At 38.1% G+C, this 15802-nt stretch overlaps 1 protein-coding gene across 1 annotated transcript in view; it reads left to right on the forward strand.

Moving 5' to 3' along the window:
- The window catches only part of NUBPL (NUBP iron-sulfur cluster assembly factor, mitochondrial), a 160881-nt gene extending 152972 nt beyond the window's left edge, over positions 1–7909 (forward strand). The window contains exons 11-12 of the transcript XR_007889794.1: positions 7095–7195; positions 7747–7909. The gene's annotated coding sequence lies outside the window, so the exon portion shown is untranslated. The remainder of the gene's footprint in view (positions 1–7094; positions 7196–7746) is intronic.
- Positions 7910–15802: the final 7893 nt, after the last annotated feature.

The following is a 15802-nucleotide window of genomic DNA, read 5'->3' on the forward strand; positions in this document are numbered from 1 at the left end:
CATGTACAGCTGTGGTTATGGTTACTCCTAATAGTGAACAGAAGTCCTCTACCTCTATTTCAGCAGATCCTTTCTTGAGGCTGGAAACATGAAACTTCCCTACCTTGAAACAAGCAAGAGTTTAGATTATTAAACCAGGGTGAGGAGAAATAAATGTCTATATTACTTTGTATCTATTTGTACTGGTAAGAAATTTTCTCTTATTTCATGAGAGCCCAGTGCTGCAAGCTGCTGAGTGTTTTTGATACACATTGAATAGAGGATGCTCAGCATTTTCTATTAGTCAGTTGCCATATTTGAGCCCTTTAAGACCCTTTGAGCTTTTGGTAATCCCAAGGTGGTATATGCTTAAAAATGTCAATGCACAAAACTTATCTGTCTTTCACGACATTTTAGCAATAAAGGAATTCCTGAAAAATAGGGTGAATCACTGACCTGGGAAGTAACAACTATATAGGTTCTGCTGCAATCAGTAGGAACTCACTGGTCGACTTCAGTGAAATGAGAAAGTATTTCAGATGAAACACAAGTCAGATCACTATAAATTTCACTTTACTTACTCTGCCTCTCTGCCTTACTCTTAGCTTTGGAATTGCTTATATGGAATGACCATTGCACAAGTCCATCATCTTGCTCAGCTGGGGTTTTTTGGCTTACTTACAACTGTGTATATGAATAACATAATGTAGAAAATCAGCAGAACTCAGGTTAATGAAGCTGTGTCACTCCTCTGCCCATGACAGGGAAAAGTACAACTGTGTAAGAAACTGGATGGACTAATATACCTGACAGGACACAGACAATATTTTGTGTTGACCTGACCCTCCCTCTCTCTCTCTCTCCAGCTACTAACACTTTCTTAAGAACTGAGACGTATGATAACAATGCTGCTTTTTAAAATATTCATATTGAATTATTCATTGCTTGTTAACAGAGAATAATCATAAGCAACAGGTTTTTTCCTCTGGCTTGTTGAATTACAGTATAACTAGCCTCCAGTTATTGGCCTCAGGGAAAGAAGCAGTAGAACAAATCAGCCTTATTTTAAAATAAGTATTGCAATCCTACAGTGCCTGTCAGTTGTTATTTTGCTGGTTTATGTCAGTGTACAGTACATATGCAGATAGGACTCTGAAACTAGGAGAGAAAATGCAACCTATGAAATAAAATTTGAGAAAATAACTTGTGGATTTAGTAAATGTTATTCCAGTAAAAGTGAAGGGCCCATTCCATGCATTGTATTAAAATGCTTTTGAGCAGAGTAATAATGAATTGCTAGCACAATGATAAAAGTAGTAAGGATTATTCTAATTTTTCTCCAAAAAAAATTGCTGTGATGTAAGGATGGCCTCATTTAGTGGCTTTTATGTCAGTATTTAAACAAGATTAATTTAATTTAAGCAGGATTAAGTAAACTTTCAATAGGAATTGAAAGTATGTTTTACCATTCTGTTTCTTTTACATTTCTAAAATACAATGGCAGCTAATAAGACATTAGTTCCATACCTAAATGATAACTGCCTACCTTTTAAAATCGACCTTCTGATGGGTCCTGGATATTAACAAAGGGGAAATCTAGCTCATTCTCCCTTCCCAAACTTGTGCACTTACAATACTGCACAAAGACTGCAGGTGAAGGGAGAGCTTGAAAAAGAATCTCTCTGAATTTGGGCCTCTAAAATCTACAGAAAACTCAATAGATGGGCCATTTTGGAAGCGGGACAAAGACACCACCTCTTCAGCTGATGGTTTCTGTTAGATCCCTTCTCCCACACACCGTTCAGACTCCAACTCTGAATAATGTCCCTGATGCCTGTTCAGGAAGATGCTGCCTCCTATGACGGAGACTGATACTATCACTAGTCTTGCAGCATATGTTGATGCACTTAGTAGGTGGAGTTCTTTGGTGTCCAGATATGACCCTCCTGAAGGTAAGTCACTCACACCTAATGGCAACCACCTGTGACAATGTTTGAACAATATGGTGCAGCTCTATCCCTCGGTTTAGGTCTGGGAGTTAAGAGGGATGGTCTTTTTAGAGGTGATAATAAGTTACTCAGAGAAGGCTTAGGACACATACTGCTGAAAAGTTGCTGTACTCCTCGAATTTTTTTCAGTCTCTCCCAGGCTGGTGTATTAGCAGGACTGAGAGCTGTTGACTTCTGATCAGCAGCAATGACTGCAGCAAGACATTGCTCACACATGCAGCTTTCTGTGAGCTGGTGCAGTGTGAGGTAGAGCTGTTCCCTCTAGTGAACTCAGAATATGAAAAATTTATTCCACTGCCCTCAGATCTACCCAGTGAAATGTAAAGATGAAATGAAGAAATAGTTTAAGATTATATCTGAATTTACTAAACTTAGGTAAATATGTATGTAGACTGTTCAGAGGACTTTCCCAACCATAAAAACAATATAAATGTTTTTATTACGGTTTATTCTTATAACCTCAAAGCTGATAATTTTTTAATAACCTGTATCTCTCCAGTGTTAGAAACCCAGGGCAAATTTACTTGTGCTTCTGCAGGAGGCTGGGAAGATTTCATACGTTAATGATTAAAGATGCTCTCATAGCACAGACATGGACAGAAATTGTTTATAATTGTCACATTGTCCCCTCACAGAAAATTATATTCAGAGCACATAATGCTATCTAAATATAAAAAGATGAGATAAAAGCATAGTTTCAGATTTGGAGAGTAATATCAATAAGAGAAGATTTGTTGGACAATAGACTAAAAGAAATTAAACTTTGTACCACAAATTATGGGTGGGAATACCATGTCATAACTATTTTCACAAATTTCAGCATTTTTAGTAGCATTTAATAATGTAAATATGGGGCAATATATCAGCACATAGGCAAGTGACAACTAATATAACGTATTTATTCTACTTGGTTTTAATAATGTATTTTTTTATTTTGGTACAGTCTACATGTTAACTTTTTTAAATAATAGAAGTATTGCAGTTAGCTTTTTACACACAGAATATTAAAAAAAGAAAAAAAAATGGAACTTGCATTTATTCAGAAACAATAAAAATTATGCATGTAAAATGTTAATGAATCAAGTTGAGTAATTAAATTTAACAATTTCGTACATTTAATCTTAAAATTATTCACTAGTTTTGTATTAGTGAAATAAAAATAGATAATGAAAAGTAGAAAGTAGACTTCACAGTTCAATTAAAGATAGAACAGAGGACAATTTCAATGTTTCTCTTTTTGTTTGATTTCTGTCCTGTATCTCTCCCTCTCAATTTCAAAGGGAAGTGGGAAGTCAAGGAGTTTCTGCTGTGATAAAACGTGCTTCCAACATACACATTCCCATTTCTCTCTGCTAGCTCCATGCAAACATTTATTTTGCTTTCCTTCAGCCAGCAAGGAGACACATTGTGGGCCCAATTCTCAATCCAGAGGAACTCTGCATGCCCACCAGCGAAGTTATTGTAGGCTGACTTTGAACTAAGTGAATCATCCCTAAAATCAGAATCCAATTTTTCATCTCTGGCAGGAGATAGAACAGCTGAACAAGAGTAGGCATGCAGAAAAGTCCAAACACCCTGCCCTTGTCTTCTTAGTTTCCCTCTTTGGTATCTTCACAGTTCCTCGTGAAAGCTGGAGCCACAGGATGTGGAAATCCTGTATATACTCCAAACTGAGGATTCAACAGAGGAAAACAACTATTTTGCTACAAATTTAAGAGATGAGCAGCTTAGATCTTGACCTTCTGTTTCTTATGAATTGCATTAAAAAGGCACCCATTTTCTTCATGTCAAGTAAGATCTGGAGCAAGGTTATTTAAGAATTACAGAAGAGATTTGAATTATTTAAATCTTATTTTATCTTAAACCAGATAGAAAGTATGAAATGTTTCTTACCGTTTAAGTCTTTTTACTTGTGTTTCTTAATGTTCTCATGGAAAATGATTAAAAATTACTTAGATCAGCCTAAGTGAAGTAAATTATGGTGAAACTTCCAATTGTAGCTGATGATTTGCTAGATCTAGCCTGCAGTTTCATTACATGCTTTAAAAGGCCTCCCTCAACTCCAGAATTCCTTAAGCTAAGCATGCATACAGATACTCACTAACACATCATCTTTGAAGAGATTATCCTCAACTTATAGGGCTTTACCTCTGTTAGAAACAGAACAATTGAAGTCCTTTTGGAAATCTGGACCCTAATGGGATACTTACAAAAGCTCAACAGGTGCAGATACTTAAAAGTGCAGTAGCAGGTGCATCTTCAGTTATGCAAACAGTTTTCTAAACATGAGAGCTGGAAATTCAGCTTTGAGCCAATTTTCAAAATGAAATTTAGGCTCCTAAAGTGATTTGTGTGTCTGTAAGTTTTACTCTGTAGCCATTTTTCATGGTTTTGAAGTATAGCATCTATCAGTAACAAATTAACTTAATGAACAGATCAATATAGAAATACTTCTTAACTCAAAATATAAACGCCATGATACTGTTGCACACACACTGGTTCTTATCTCATCTGTACGTGGGTTCTATTCTCATTTTTTTATGAGGTGCATCTGTAGAAAGAACAAGCACATAAAATATGCAGCTATTCAGCCAGTATCTAATTGTGACCAGAACCTTTTAATTGTTCTAACAATATTAATTAACAATCAGGGTCCAAAAGGTCTGTGCACACTACTTTCTGCTTGGATTTGTAGGTGGTTTTATTATTATTAGAATTTTTGTTTGTTTGGTTTTTTGTCTGTTTGTTTGGTTTGGGTGCTTGAAGCAGACAATGAGACAGTATCTCAACTGTGTGCTTCACTAGAGAGGAAGATGCTTGGGAATGTATCTGTCACTTTTGTTGCCTGCCATCGTTAACAGCATGCTAGGAGCTGTGAGCAACCTGGGAAGCTTGATTGCATCATGAATCAAGAAAAGGAGAGCACAAGAATTTGTGAGTCTTTTTAAATTAAAAAAAAACACCACAGCCATCCAGAGAAATAACTTTAGATACAGTCCTGGGTTCTGTGTGTTTGATCAAATATCCTAGGTTAACAAAGTAAGTAATTAAGGTAATTTGACAAGGAGTGTCATTTTAAGTAATAAATTTAATAAAATAAATGAAGTGAATTGCTAATAAAATTAATTTATACATATTTAAACCTTGATTTGATCATGCTCAGTGTTTCTGGTTCATTTTGATTATAGGGTCTGATTTCCCAGCTCTTTACTCTTGATTTATGCTAAAGAATGAGGTATACTGTTGATTTCAGGCTTTCAATTTTAACATAATGCTAAATTAACCTTAAATTATAGGTTAGATCTCATTACATTTCTGATTCCCCAAATTAAAATTGTGTTTGAGAAGCAGAGAGGCGGAGAGAAAGTGCATGGGAGAGTAAGCCACAGTGCTATGTACTGCCCAGGTGTCTCTAGTAGGAACTGTCTGTAATGCTGGGAAAGAAGACATTACACTGCTGTCCTTACTTCTCTTTTTTATTTGTGAATGTTTGCCAGAGATTATTATCATGCTATTATCAGAGCTGCCATTCTAGTTTATCACAGTATAAGGACTAACATGAGAGCAAATTTGCTGCAATACGGCAAGACTGTGAGCCCCAGTCTGACAGCAAACTCACTAGCTTGAAAATTATCCTGGTAGCTAAAAAGGTTTTGTAAACATCATTGTTATAGTCATAGGGAGAAGTCCATCTGGATTTATGATAGCCCCCTTTGTTCTATTTTTCAATTTCAATCGAGGAATTAATCACAAATATTACAGAGTTTCTAAATATGGTGCATAAAGCAAATATATGCATGAATAATCACTTTTTAAAAAAAGAAATGTAACAATCATTGAAAGAAATGCAGAACATGTTCTGCCTTGTTACCCTTGACAGCAACTCTGCAGCTATAAACTTCAGGTATTCCTTACCCCAAATCATAACTATGTTTGAGTTTTGATAAGCTCTCAGACTATTTGCAATTTTTACATGTTCAGTGTATTCTTGAACACAGAAAGTTCATGGCTCAAACAGCGTAAGGGACAAAAGGGAGGCTGTAAGATGAGGGGCTGAAAATACCAACGAACTGACATTCATCGTTGTGTCAATGATAGCATATAGCTGCCTGGACACCTGCAGGGAACTGTTTGGCAGCCTAATCCCAAACGAGCACAACAGAAGGCCATCACAGAAAGAGTCTGCAGTGCTGTTTTACAGATTCTAGCTCTCGTTTTGCAGCTCTGAATCACAGTATCATTCTCACTTAGATCACCTGGCCTTGCAAAATAAAGCTAAACAGTCTGGGATTGTAATTCCCAAAAGCACCACTAATGCAAATAATCTCATGGATTTCTGGTATCAAATCGTCTCCAAAGTCATGAACTCTTGCTATAAATTCTGGTGACCAACTAAAACTTTACCTATGCCTATAAATTGATCATTTATGTCAGCAAAGTTTTTACTATACAGTTTTTTTTCCTCAAGACTTGCATTTGGTTAGTGGAACTAGAGTAAATATTTCACAGGATGATAGAAGCAAAACTGAATGGCAAACAAACACCTTTACTGATCCCAGACTTGGAGATCATAATGAAAGACATACTGGGAACTGGTGCCTGCACGACCGGTCACTGTTCTCTGTAAAGCACTATGTCAGCACTCAAGTCCTGGGCCTGAAGTGCTCATGCAGATAACACACTGTCCATTGGAAGTCTGTGGGAGTTTTGCCCAGGTAAAAGCTGATGGTATGCTCCCAAAGAGCAGACATCTACGGGGACCTCATGGGTTAGGGTCACTGTTGACTTTCTAGGAGAAAGGGGTCAAGGACATTCTGCCAAGAGTGCTTTCCTGGGTCAGTGACTCAGACTCTGGTATTGTTGACAATCATCACGGGCAGCTGCTGTGATGAAAAATTCCAAGCACATCTCTGAAGGGGTGTAGTTTTTGTGATCTAAAGATTTTTTTGTTTATTTGTTTAGAAATAAAAGGCACATGTTTAAGAGAGTTCCTTCTTCCTGCACTGAAGGATGTAAACATGAATTTAAGTAAATTTTTGTTTGTTTTTCTATGGCTCTAGAGTCTGTATCAAATCTCTACTTTTACCTTTTTTTCTTTTGTTTTAGAAGTATCTTAAAACAATCAGTGGTCACTGAATATTTTCTCCAGAACAAAGACTATTCTGAAGGAGAACATCAGATGCTGAAAGGCCGCATGATCCAAAATTGTAAGTTTAAAAAAAAAAAATTCCTCCTTTTTGAAAGTTCCTGAATTATTATGAGTAACTGCTAGAGCTATTCTGAATAACCAGAAACTAGAGAAAAAAGAAAAGCTATTATAGAACAAAACTCCTTGAAGAAAAAAAAAAGGTGATGCAAAGTAACAACTAAAATACTGTCTTCTGCCATGTCTGTTTTAAAAATTGAGCTTTCTTCTCTAGGGCTGTGATCAGACTTTTATTGCTAAACTGAAGTGTTTCATCCAAGATCTGAATAATACAGACCCAAAAAGTCTGAATAATACAGACCCAAATACATTAGACCCAAAAAGTGTATATTGGGAATTGAATGCTAGCCCCCAAGACAGTAGCATCTTGCAATATAAGTACAATGAGTACAATGATACTATGTTGAAAGAAGATGTACTCCTATGTCCCATTTATTGCTATTTGTTATAATTCCTTTCTAAGATGATTCACAGGACTTAGAATGAGGCAAAAATATGGTTTGTACAAGTATATGTAAATTCACTATGTAAATTCTCTGGTTCACTGTCTAGGTTGCAATGGACTGTGAAAACTCCAGCTTCATCGAAAAATGCTGTTTACCAGCTTATTTATTACGATTTGTCTGTGAAAGGCAGGTCTACTTGAGCTTTGTCCAAAGGTGAGAATTTGGCTTTAAATACACTTCATTTATATAATAAACCCTACTCTTGAATAACTCTGACTCTGATTTTATGGCTGTGTGAATATGTTTCCATTATTTTTCAATGTAATAGCTTTTCTAAAACTCTGCTATTTCACTCCTGGTCATTTTGAACTCCCATGATTTCATTTTAGGGGGATGAGATTTTGTAGAACTGTACTTTGAAAATGTGCTGTAAATCCACCATGCAGTGGATGCATCACCCAAATGCCCCCTCCGGCGCAGGGTGCATTCAGTTTACCTGCAGTCAGATGCTAAAATGATAGTCCTGTTTTTGTTGTCTCTCTGTCTGTCCCATATATTTCAACTCTATTCCTTAGATAAAATCTAGGCTGAAAAGTGACTTAATTTAATGAAGTGGTCTGACAGTGCTTTACTTGTTATTTTGCATCAGTTTTTTGGGGGGGTCTTGCTTTGGATGACCCATATTTTTGCTCAAGTGGTAAACTGGTCCATCTTACCATACAGCCACTGAGTTAGCAGGCTGAATGTTAGCAAATTGAGGAGCAGACCATAGAGACTATATATGGCACAAAATAGCAGCCTCCATGACAGTTCTTTACTCTTGATATCAGCTATGTCTGGGCCAAAGTCCACTACTCTATGCCCCTTGGGCCAGCTGCATCTACATGGCCTGCAGCAGCAGGTTTCAAGCCGCGCTGGTTATGATCTCTAAGTCTTCCCCACCTGTGCCTGAGTCATCCCCTCTTGTTAAGCCAACACAGGGGTGAGAAGGGAGTTTTGGCTCAAGCCTACATGACAATATTGCCATACTAATCTGAATTCCGGAACTGACAGTCATTTTTGTGAGGCCAGATGGTAAAGTTGTAGCATCACACTCCAAGGGGCTGGCCAACACAGGCAGCAGAGCTGGGCCCTCTCAGCAAGGCTGCAGTGGGTCACCCTTCAGCAGGCAGGCAGCCACAGCACCCGGCATCTGAGCTTCTGGCCTCTGTCCTATCTACAGTGGAAGCAGTGAGAGAAATGAACTGTACTACTCTGTATTTTCTGACTGTGAAAGAAAATGTGTAATAAAGGACTGAAGAAAGACATGCAACCTTTCACAGACCTTTATTTTAACTGAGGAATTTAATCCTATACAAATATATTGCATTTAAGTAGAATAATGCAAATATATTTTAATGTAATTATAAGATAGTTATCTGCCTGAAGCACCTTTTAATGATTTTATTGTTAGACTTTTTCCCTGGAATAAAGAAAAATTGATGTGCATAAAATAATCTCAAGTCTCTGGGATATGTATCCTATGTATCTTCTGTGTGTAAATTTACATATATTTTGGAATATAAATACAGTGCCCTGCTTTATATGGGGCACATTAGAATCTAATAAAAAGTATAAAACCAAGAAGTGTTGATATGAATAATAGAAGCTTTGTGTTTATGCAGTAGAGAGAATAATTATTTATATTAAATTAGGTAACTGGAAATATGTATAATTTTTACCATCACTAGAAAAAGACTTGGTGGAAGTCAGCAAGGGTAGTTGGTTACCATTGTCATTGTTCTGAGTCTTACCAAAAGAGAGAGTTGACTAGAAATAAAATACAGCAAATATTTTTAAAAGAAAAGAGAAAATCACTGTGCAGTTGCTTCTTTATCATTCATATCATGGCATGCATATTAGTCATCATAAACGCTGTGCTGGGGGAGTAGATGCTTTAAAAGCTTTCTTCCTCTTCTGGAAACTTCTTGGATGAAGGGCATAGAAGGAAATCCCAAGAGAAGAATCAGCGATCATGTTTATAAGAACATCCTATTGACTGGCTAATTGGAAAGATACTAAAAAATTCCCAGGGGAAAATGATCTAGAGCTCTATGACTTCTACAGTCAACACTTAGAGCAATTTTTTTTAATAAGAGCAGAGAAATCCATTTAAATAGAAGGTACTCTGTATCAAACTTCCTAATCTGACCATAGATTCAAAACCAACCAGTGACAGTGAATAAAATAATAAACGTGGTAGAGAAAAAAATCCTGTACTGAAATTGTGGCTGTAAGTTCAAAGCTGCTTTGCTACTTAAATTTGTGAGAGTTTATTTTAGTAGGAAAATAATAAAATACTGTATTTGACAAACAAAATTATTGTCTTAGAAGAAAAAAATTAACCCCTTATATCGCCAATGCCCTGTCCAAAGGGTCAGTCTCTCCTCTGCATTTCATTTCGTGCCACTTTCTATTACAGCAGAAGTACTACAAATGCAATCAGAGTGATGTCACTAAGGGGGAGTCTGCAAGCAGAAGCTGAGGGAGTTTCTCTCTTTACAATGGAAAACATGGGAAAGCTTCTGAGCCCTTCAGGAAAGGGATAGGTAACAAGCAGAGGTGCAGGTCAGTGAATCCAGCATTTTACTTTTCCAGAGGATTCCTGCACTAACCACTGCCCAGCTTTTATTTACTTTCTGATCTCTCCCCTTTTATATCTCACCTTTCTCTGTCAAATATCTTTCTCTCTGATGGAGCCAACTTCAAGGAAATTTCTAGTTCATCTTGAAGAATTTACTATGTCAATTGCCAGCTATTTAGAGGTATCCTACAAAAAGTACTACTTATCCTTTATTATAAAAAGTTTACCTGATAATAGGAATATCTGCAGAAAAAACCCAAAACCCTATAATTGCCACTAACTGGAATGTGACACAGCTGAACCGTATCAGTTTATTTGAATGTCCAGAAAATTGTTAATATCTCTTTAAAAAAAAAAGAAGTTATGAACTGCCATTTTAGTGAAAATGAAAAATGATGAACTCAACAAAGATACAATTTGTCCCATATTTTTCTTCATTTCAAAATCATATTTGTAAGACAAGTTACAAATTTATTTTCAGTATCTTTACAGTGAATATATCTTACACACATATTATGAATTCACAAGCCTGAAAAGCAAAATTTAGTTTATAAATTCAGTATGCTGGACCTGTCTGCTAGTAAATAAATATAAGAGTATATTCAATTCAGCAATACATTATACATACCACATAACATATACATACCACATGCTCTTCCCAGAGAGGATATATAAAATATGAAATATTTATATGGATTGGTTTCACATAATATCATGCTTTTCTTAGTGTTATGCTTTTTGATAGCTTGTGTATACAACATCAGCATAGCCTGGAAGTTAATTTTTATCTGGAGCTCTGCTACAGCTCTGCCTATCATATAAACAAGGAATTAGCACGGCTCTCTTCAAACACAATAGAGTTATTCTGAAGGTCTTTCTAGCTATGATTGTTACTGAACAGCATCCTGCTCTAAGTTTCTGTGTTATTTCACTTAATCCTAGCGTTTTGTTCACTTTATAAGTTCTTTCTGGCAAATAAAAATTATTTGCATTATGAGGAATGAGAAGAGAAATGCAAAATAGTCTGTCCTTTCGTGGTGTCAGGCCTGCTCACTTCTGACTTTCCCAGCTCACATCAGGAACCTGAAGCATGGTTTGAACAGGTGTCATTGGGCACGTGGCAAGAGACAGGCAAGTCTGACATGAAGTTTGTGGTCAGACACACATTTTCCAGCGGCAGTGTACTATGTTTTTAGTAGCAACATTTTTTTCAGAGTTCATCTCTTCTGCCAAACGGGAGCATTGTGGATTTTGTTTGGGGGTCCTAGACCACAGATAATCTGTACTGCCTACATTCCAAGGTGTGCTGGAGTGTGACCTGGGCTCCATTTCTAAGGCAATCTGTGCAGGGGAGGTGCTGCATCCATGGTTGCATCCCAGTGCTCCCTACAAACAGGCAACATAACAGCAGGTGCTAATCATTTGCAAGTCTGCCAGTTCTTGATAGCTGCTTAAATCCCACCATGCCCTCACACTTTGCACATGTTTGCCATCCTCAAACACACATTGTAAAAAGCCACTCAGTTCTGCTTATTTGGCACCACAGAAGTAGCAAAACACCTAGAAGGAACCTAAGCTCAGAAGAGATTCAGACATTCATCAGTACAAACAGGGATGAGGATTCCTCACTGCTCTGGCCAGGAAGCTGCCTTGACAGTACTGTGTTCTGAGCGGGGCAGAGCTGCCCTAGGCTGGCTCTTCACAAAGCAAGGAAGAGTTACACCATGAGTCCAAAGAAGCATCCACATCTGTGATACTAACCTTTGCAGATGACACTAACCTTTGCATACAGAGAAATCTCCTGAATATAGGAGATCCACTTGTAGCTGCTTTTTCTTCCTCTCCCCTTCATAAGGAGCTGAAACCAGGGCATGTGGACCAGCTAAATATCTGGAGAGGAGATGAGTTGTGATGAGCATTTTTAAAGTTTTGGCAGTGGGGAGCAAGGGTTGGGTAGGTGATGGGAGACCTGTCTGCTTAGATTTGGGTCATCTGATAATGATAGGCAAGTTCTAGCCAGACAAAGGCTAAGGTAGGACACAATGCTCTTGGGGAGAAAGAGAGCCTTTCAGAAACATCTCACCCCTTCTCTGTACGTCTTCTTTCCCCTTCTTCTGGACAAAGGAAAACTGGGGACTACTGGGGATGTAGCCATTGTCTGTGCTGGGCAGAAGCAGTGGCAGGTGTAGCAGGTTGTCTGGCAACTCCACCCGGTATCAAGCTGCACCACTACCTGGTTACTGCTGTGGCTGACAGCAGTGCTAGAAGATGTTTCTTTCCTGAGGGACACAGAACTTCTCAGGCACCCATAGGGGATTTGTGCGCACAACCCTCCTTCCCCTGTCTGTGCCAGCCTGGATTAGCTGCCATGGCAGCATGTTCACGTTGTTCAATGCAACTGGTGAATGCAAACATGCCTTTCAGATTGGTAAACAACTATCTGGCAGGACTCAGTTATGATTACATTGTATGAACTGGTCACGATCAGGCCCTCCCCAACCTAGCCAGACATCCTCAGGCACCTCCCCCTTCTTCAGGCCTTGGCTTGAGTCATGGGCTTGTTGAGGCACAAGTTAGCATCCTTCCCCTGGGGATTTTCGACACACGGTTCTGGTCACATTCTGGTTGCTTTGCCTCCTCATTGCTGGCTCACTAGCAAAACAGGGTACGGCTCGGCACAGTATCAATTAACCTTAGGAAGGAGAAAGGGGTTTCCTGGCTGCCCACTGGGGTGGTAGGACAAGTTGGTGACTGCTGCTTTCTTTCTGCAGAAGTGATCCCAGGCAAAGGGACAACAGCAGGGTTATGTGCCAGGTTTGGATAAGGGCCGTGTCCCACCCTCTTGTCTCCTAGCTCCTTATTCCACTAGGTCCTTGGTGAAGCACTCCAGTACAACTCACAAATGTGTATCCTTTGAGAATCAGGAAATTTGGGAAGGGAGTGTTGTTGGCAACTCCTTGTGTGGACTACAGGGCCATATGAGCCATAGCCCAAGGAACGCAAGAGATCTCAATCTCAGGTGTAGGAAATCAGGCAAGGAAGGCAAGAGACCAGCATGGCTGAGTTGAGACCTGCTGATAAAACTAAAAGGCAGGGTGGAACTATGCAAGCAGTGTAAGTGGGGACAGGTATAATGGGAAGAGTATAGGGACATTGCCCAGTTGTGTAGGGACTAGGTCAGGAAGGCCAAGGTGCAGCTGGAGCTGAACTTGGCAAGGAATGTAAAGCAAAACAAGAAGGGCTTCTGCAGGTATGTAAAGCAGAAAATGAAGGTTAAAGAAAGCATACCACCCCTGATGAGCAACAGTGGTGATCTAGTGACAACAGACGAGAAGGCTGAGATTGTCAACAATTTTTTTGCCTCAGTCTTCACTGCCAACCCCTCTCCTCATGGCTTTTAAGTTGATGGCCCACACGACAGAGACCAGAGAGACAAAGTCCCTCCCACCATAAGCAAAGACAAGATTCATGACCATCTGTGGAACCTGAACATACACAAGCCCGTGGGACCTGATGAGATACATTCCAGAGTCCTGTAGGAATTGACTAATGTAGTTGCCAAGCCACTCTCCATGATACCTGAAAAGCCATGGCAGTCAGGTGAAGTCTCTAGTGACTGGAAGAAAGGAAACATTTTGCCCATTTTTAAAAAGAGCATATCCAAGATATCCAAGCAGGGGAGTTTACTAAACTTTGCATATTAGAAAAGCTGCTGGTTATGGATTGCAAAGACCTAAGGGATAGTTCAAGGTGCTCCTTCTAAAGCCTGAGATGAACATCCTGATGGGTTTTCCAAAGGCTGGGGTCTGGCAAAATGATATATGGATCTGTGTGCTGTTAACAGAGATAGAATGGGCACAGCCAGAGTAATCGGTCCAATTAAATGTTTTGTATCTATAATTTGTCTGTTTTTTGAGCATATTAAATTGAAATTAAACTTTCAACATATTATTACTGGAACATATTTTGTTTCCTTTATGTCCCATTATAGCTGTGGTTAATATATTCAAAAGTATACATTACGCTGCCACAATAATGAATGGAGCTAAATGAATATAAATATCTCCAGTAAAATACAATGGAGTCCTGTGGTGCAATGGTAATGTTAGTCATTTCTGCATTAATAAATTAAGGTAAAGTGTGAAATTCCGCATTTCTGCTATGAAACAAAGTCTCCAAAGAGCAGGGAGCATCAAGTCTTTAGAGAACCAGTCTATTGTAAATATTTATTGCTACTAATTTAATGCTTAGTCACAAAAAATTCCACATTTTGTTATTCTAGGTGACTCCCTATCTCCATTGTGTTCAATTTTCATTCTTTTCTGGAAATGAAAGCATGAGATTTGATTCTGACAGGGTCAATTTTGTATGTAAAAATCAACAGAGAAGCATTTGCTCTAGTCTCTTAAGTGATTCAGCACTTGTGGCTGATTGCTGAGAATCCTTTCATGATGAATTTTATTGGCCAGATTAATTGATTTTTTAAGACCAGAGGAGAACCATTCAGAATCATTTGGGCTCAGCTCCTTCATAGCACAGACCATAACTTTGGCTGAATTAGAGCATATTTTAAAGAACAACAAAATCTTGTTTGCATAGAAAACTCCACATGCTTTGGTAAGCTATTCTAAAGATTAAATATTGTTATATTTAAATATCTGCACCTTGTTTCTCTTTCCTGTTATCTAGTTTGATAATTTTAATCCACTGTATCTCTTACTTAAGCTGGGCAATCAGTGGAGTTTTTCTTTCAAGAGATACAGGATAATATTCCATCCAGAACCCCATGAATATGCCAATATCTGCATAAAATACAGTTGGAAGCTCATGTAGGGAAAATGTAGATTGGCTTTTATTTTCAAAGAGAACAAGAATTTCAAGATACACAGTTGCCTGCATCCTGGTAGAGGTGCTCTCAAAAGCATCTTCTGCCTGCAGGTTTTTTTCGAGTTCTTGGATAAAAGCTGTAAGTAGGAGCAAAAAAGGTCACATTTCTACATCATGGCTGAAAAGTCGTCATGCGAAAGGAATATGCACATTCTTCTAGGAATCTGGAGACAGTAGAAAATGTTTCTTATTATTTATCTCACTGATTATCAGGAGGAGATAGTAAGTTCCTGGACTAACCACTTTTTTGACAAATAAAAGGACGTTGTCCTACTTAGAGTTCAAACAAGGTTTTAGTTAAGTGTTTTACTCTTTTCTGTTAGTGTATTTCTGCGCTGTGGTCTTCAGCAGGTCATGCGTGAGCCAGTTTTGTGTTTTTTTATTTCTTTTTTTGACATTCACTATTTCTATTTTTGAAAACCAAGTTGTGAAAACTATGTCAATGTCAAATACTGGGTAAAAACTGCTAGAGGTGACGGTTCCAGAATGTGGTTTTACAGGCTTGTATAATTTTTGAAAGTAATTAAAAAACAAGAATAGATATTCCTTTCCTGATACACTAATTCTTTTAAAAAGTAGGTTTTCTTTATTCAGCATAGATCTTTGAAGGTCTTAAGTGATCCCACTAGAAACCTGATTTTTTTAGCATTTA

The sequence above is a fragment of the Apus apus genome, chromosome 5 (genome assembly GCF_020740795.1).
Source record: "Apus apus isolate bApuApu2 chromosome 5, bApuApu2.pri.cur, whole genome shotgun sequence".
Lineage (NCBI taxonomy): Eukaryota > Metazoa > Chordata > Aves > Apodiformes > Apodidae > Apus > Apus apus.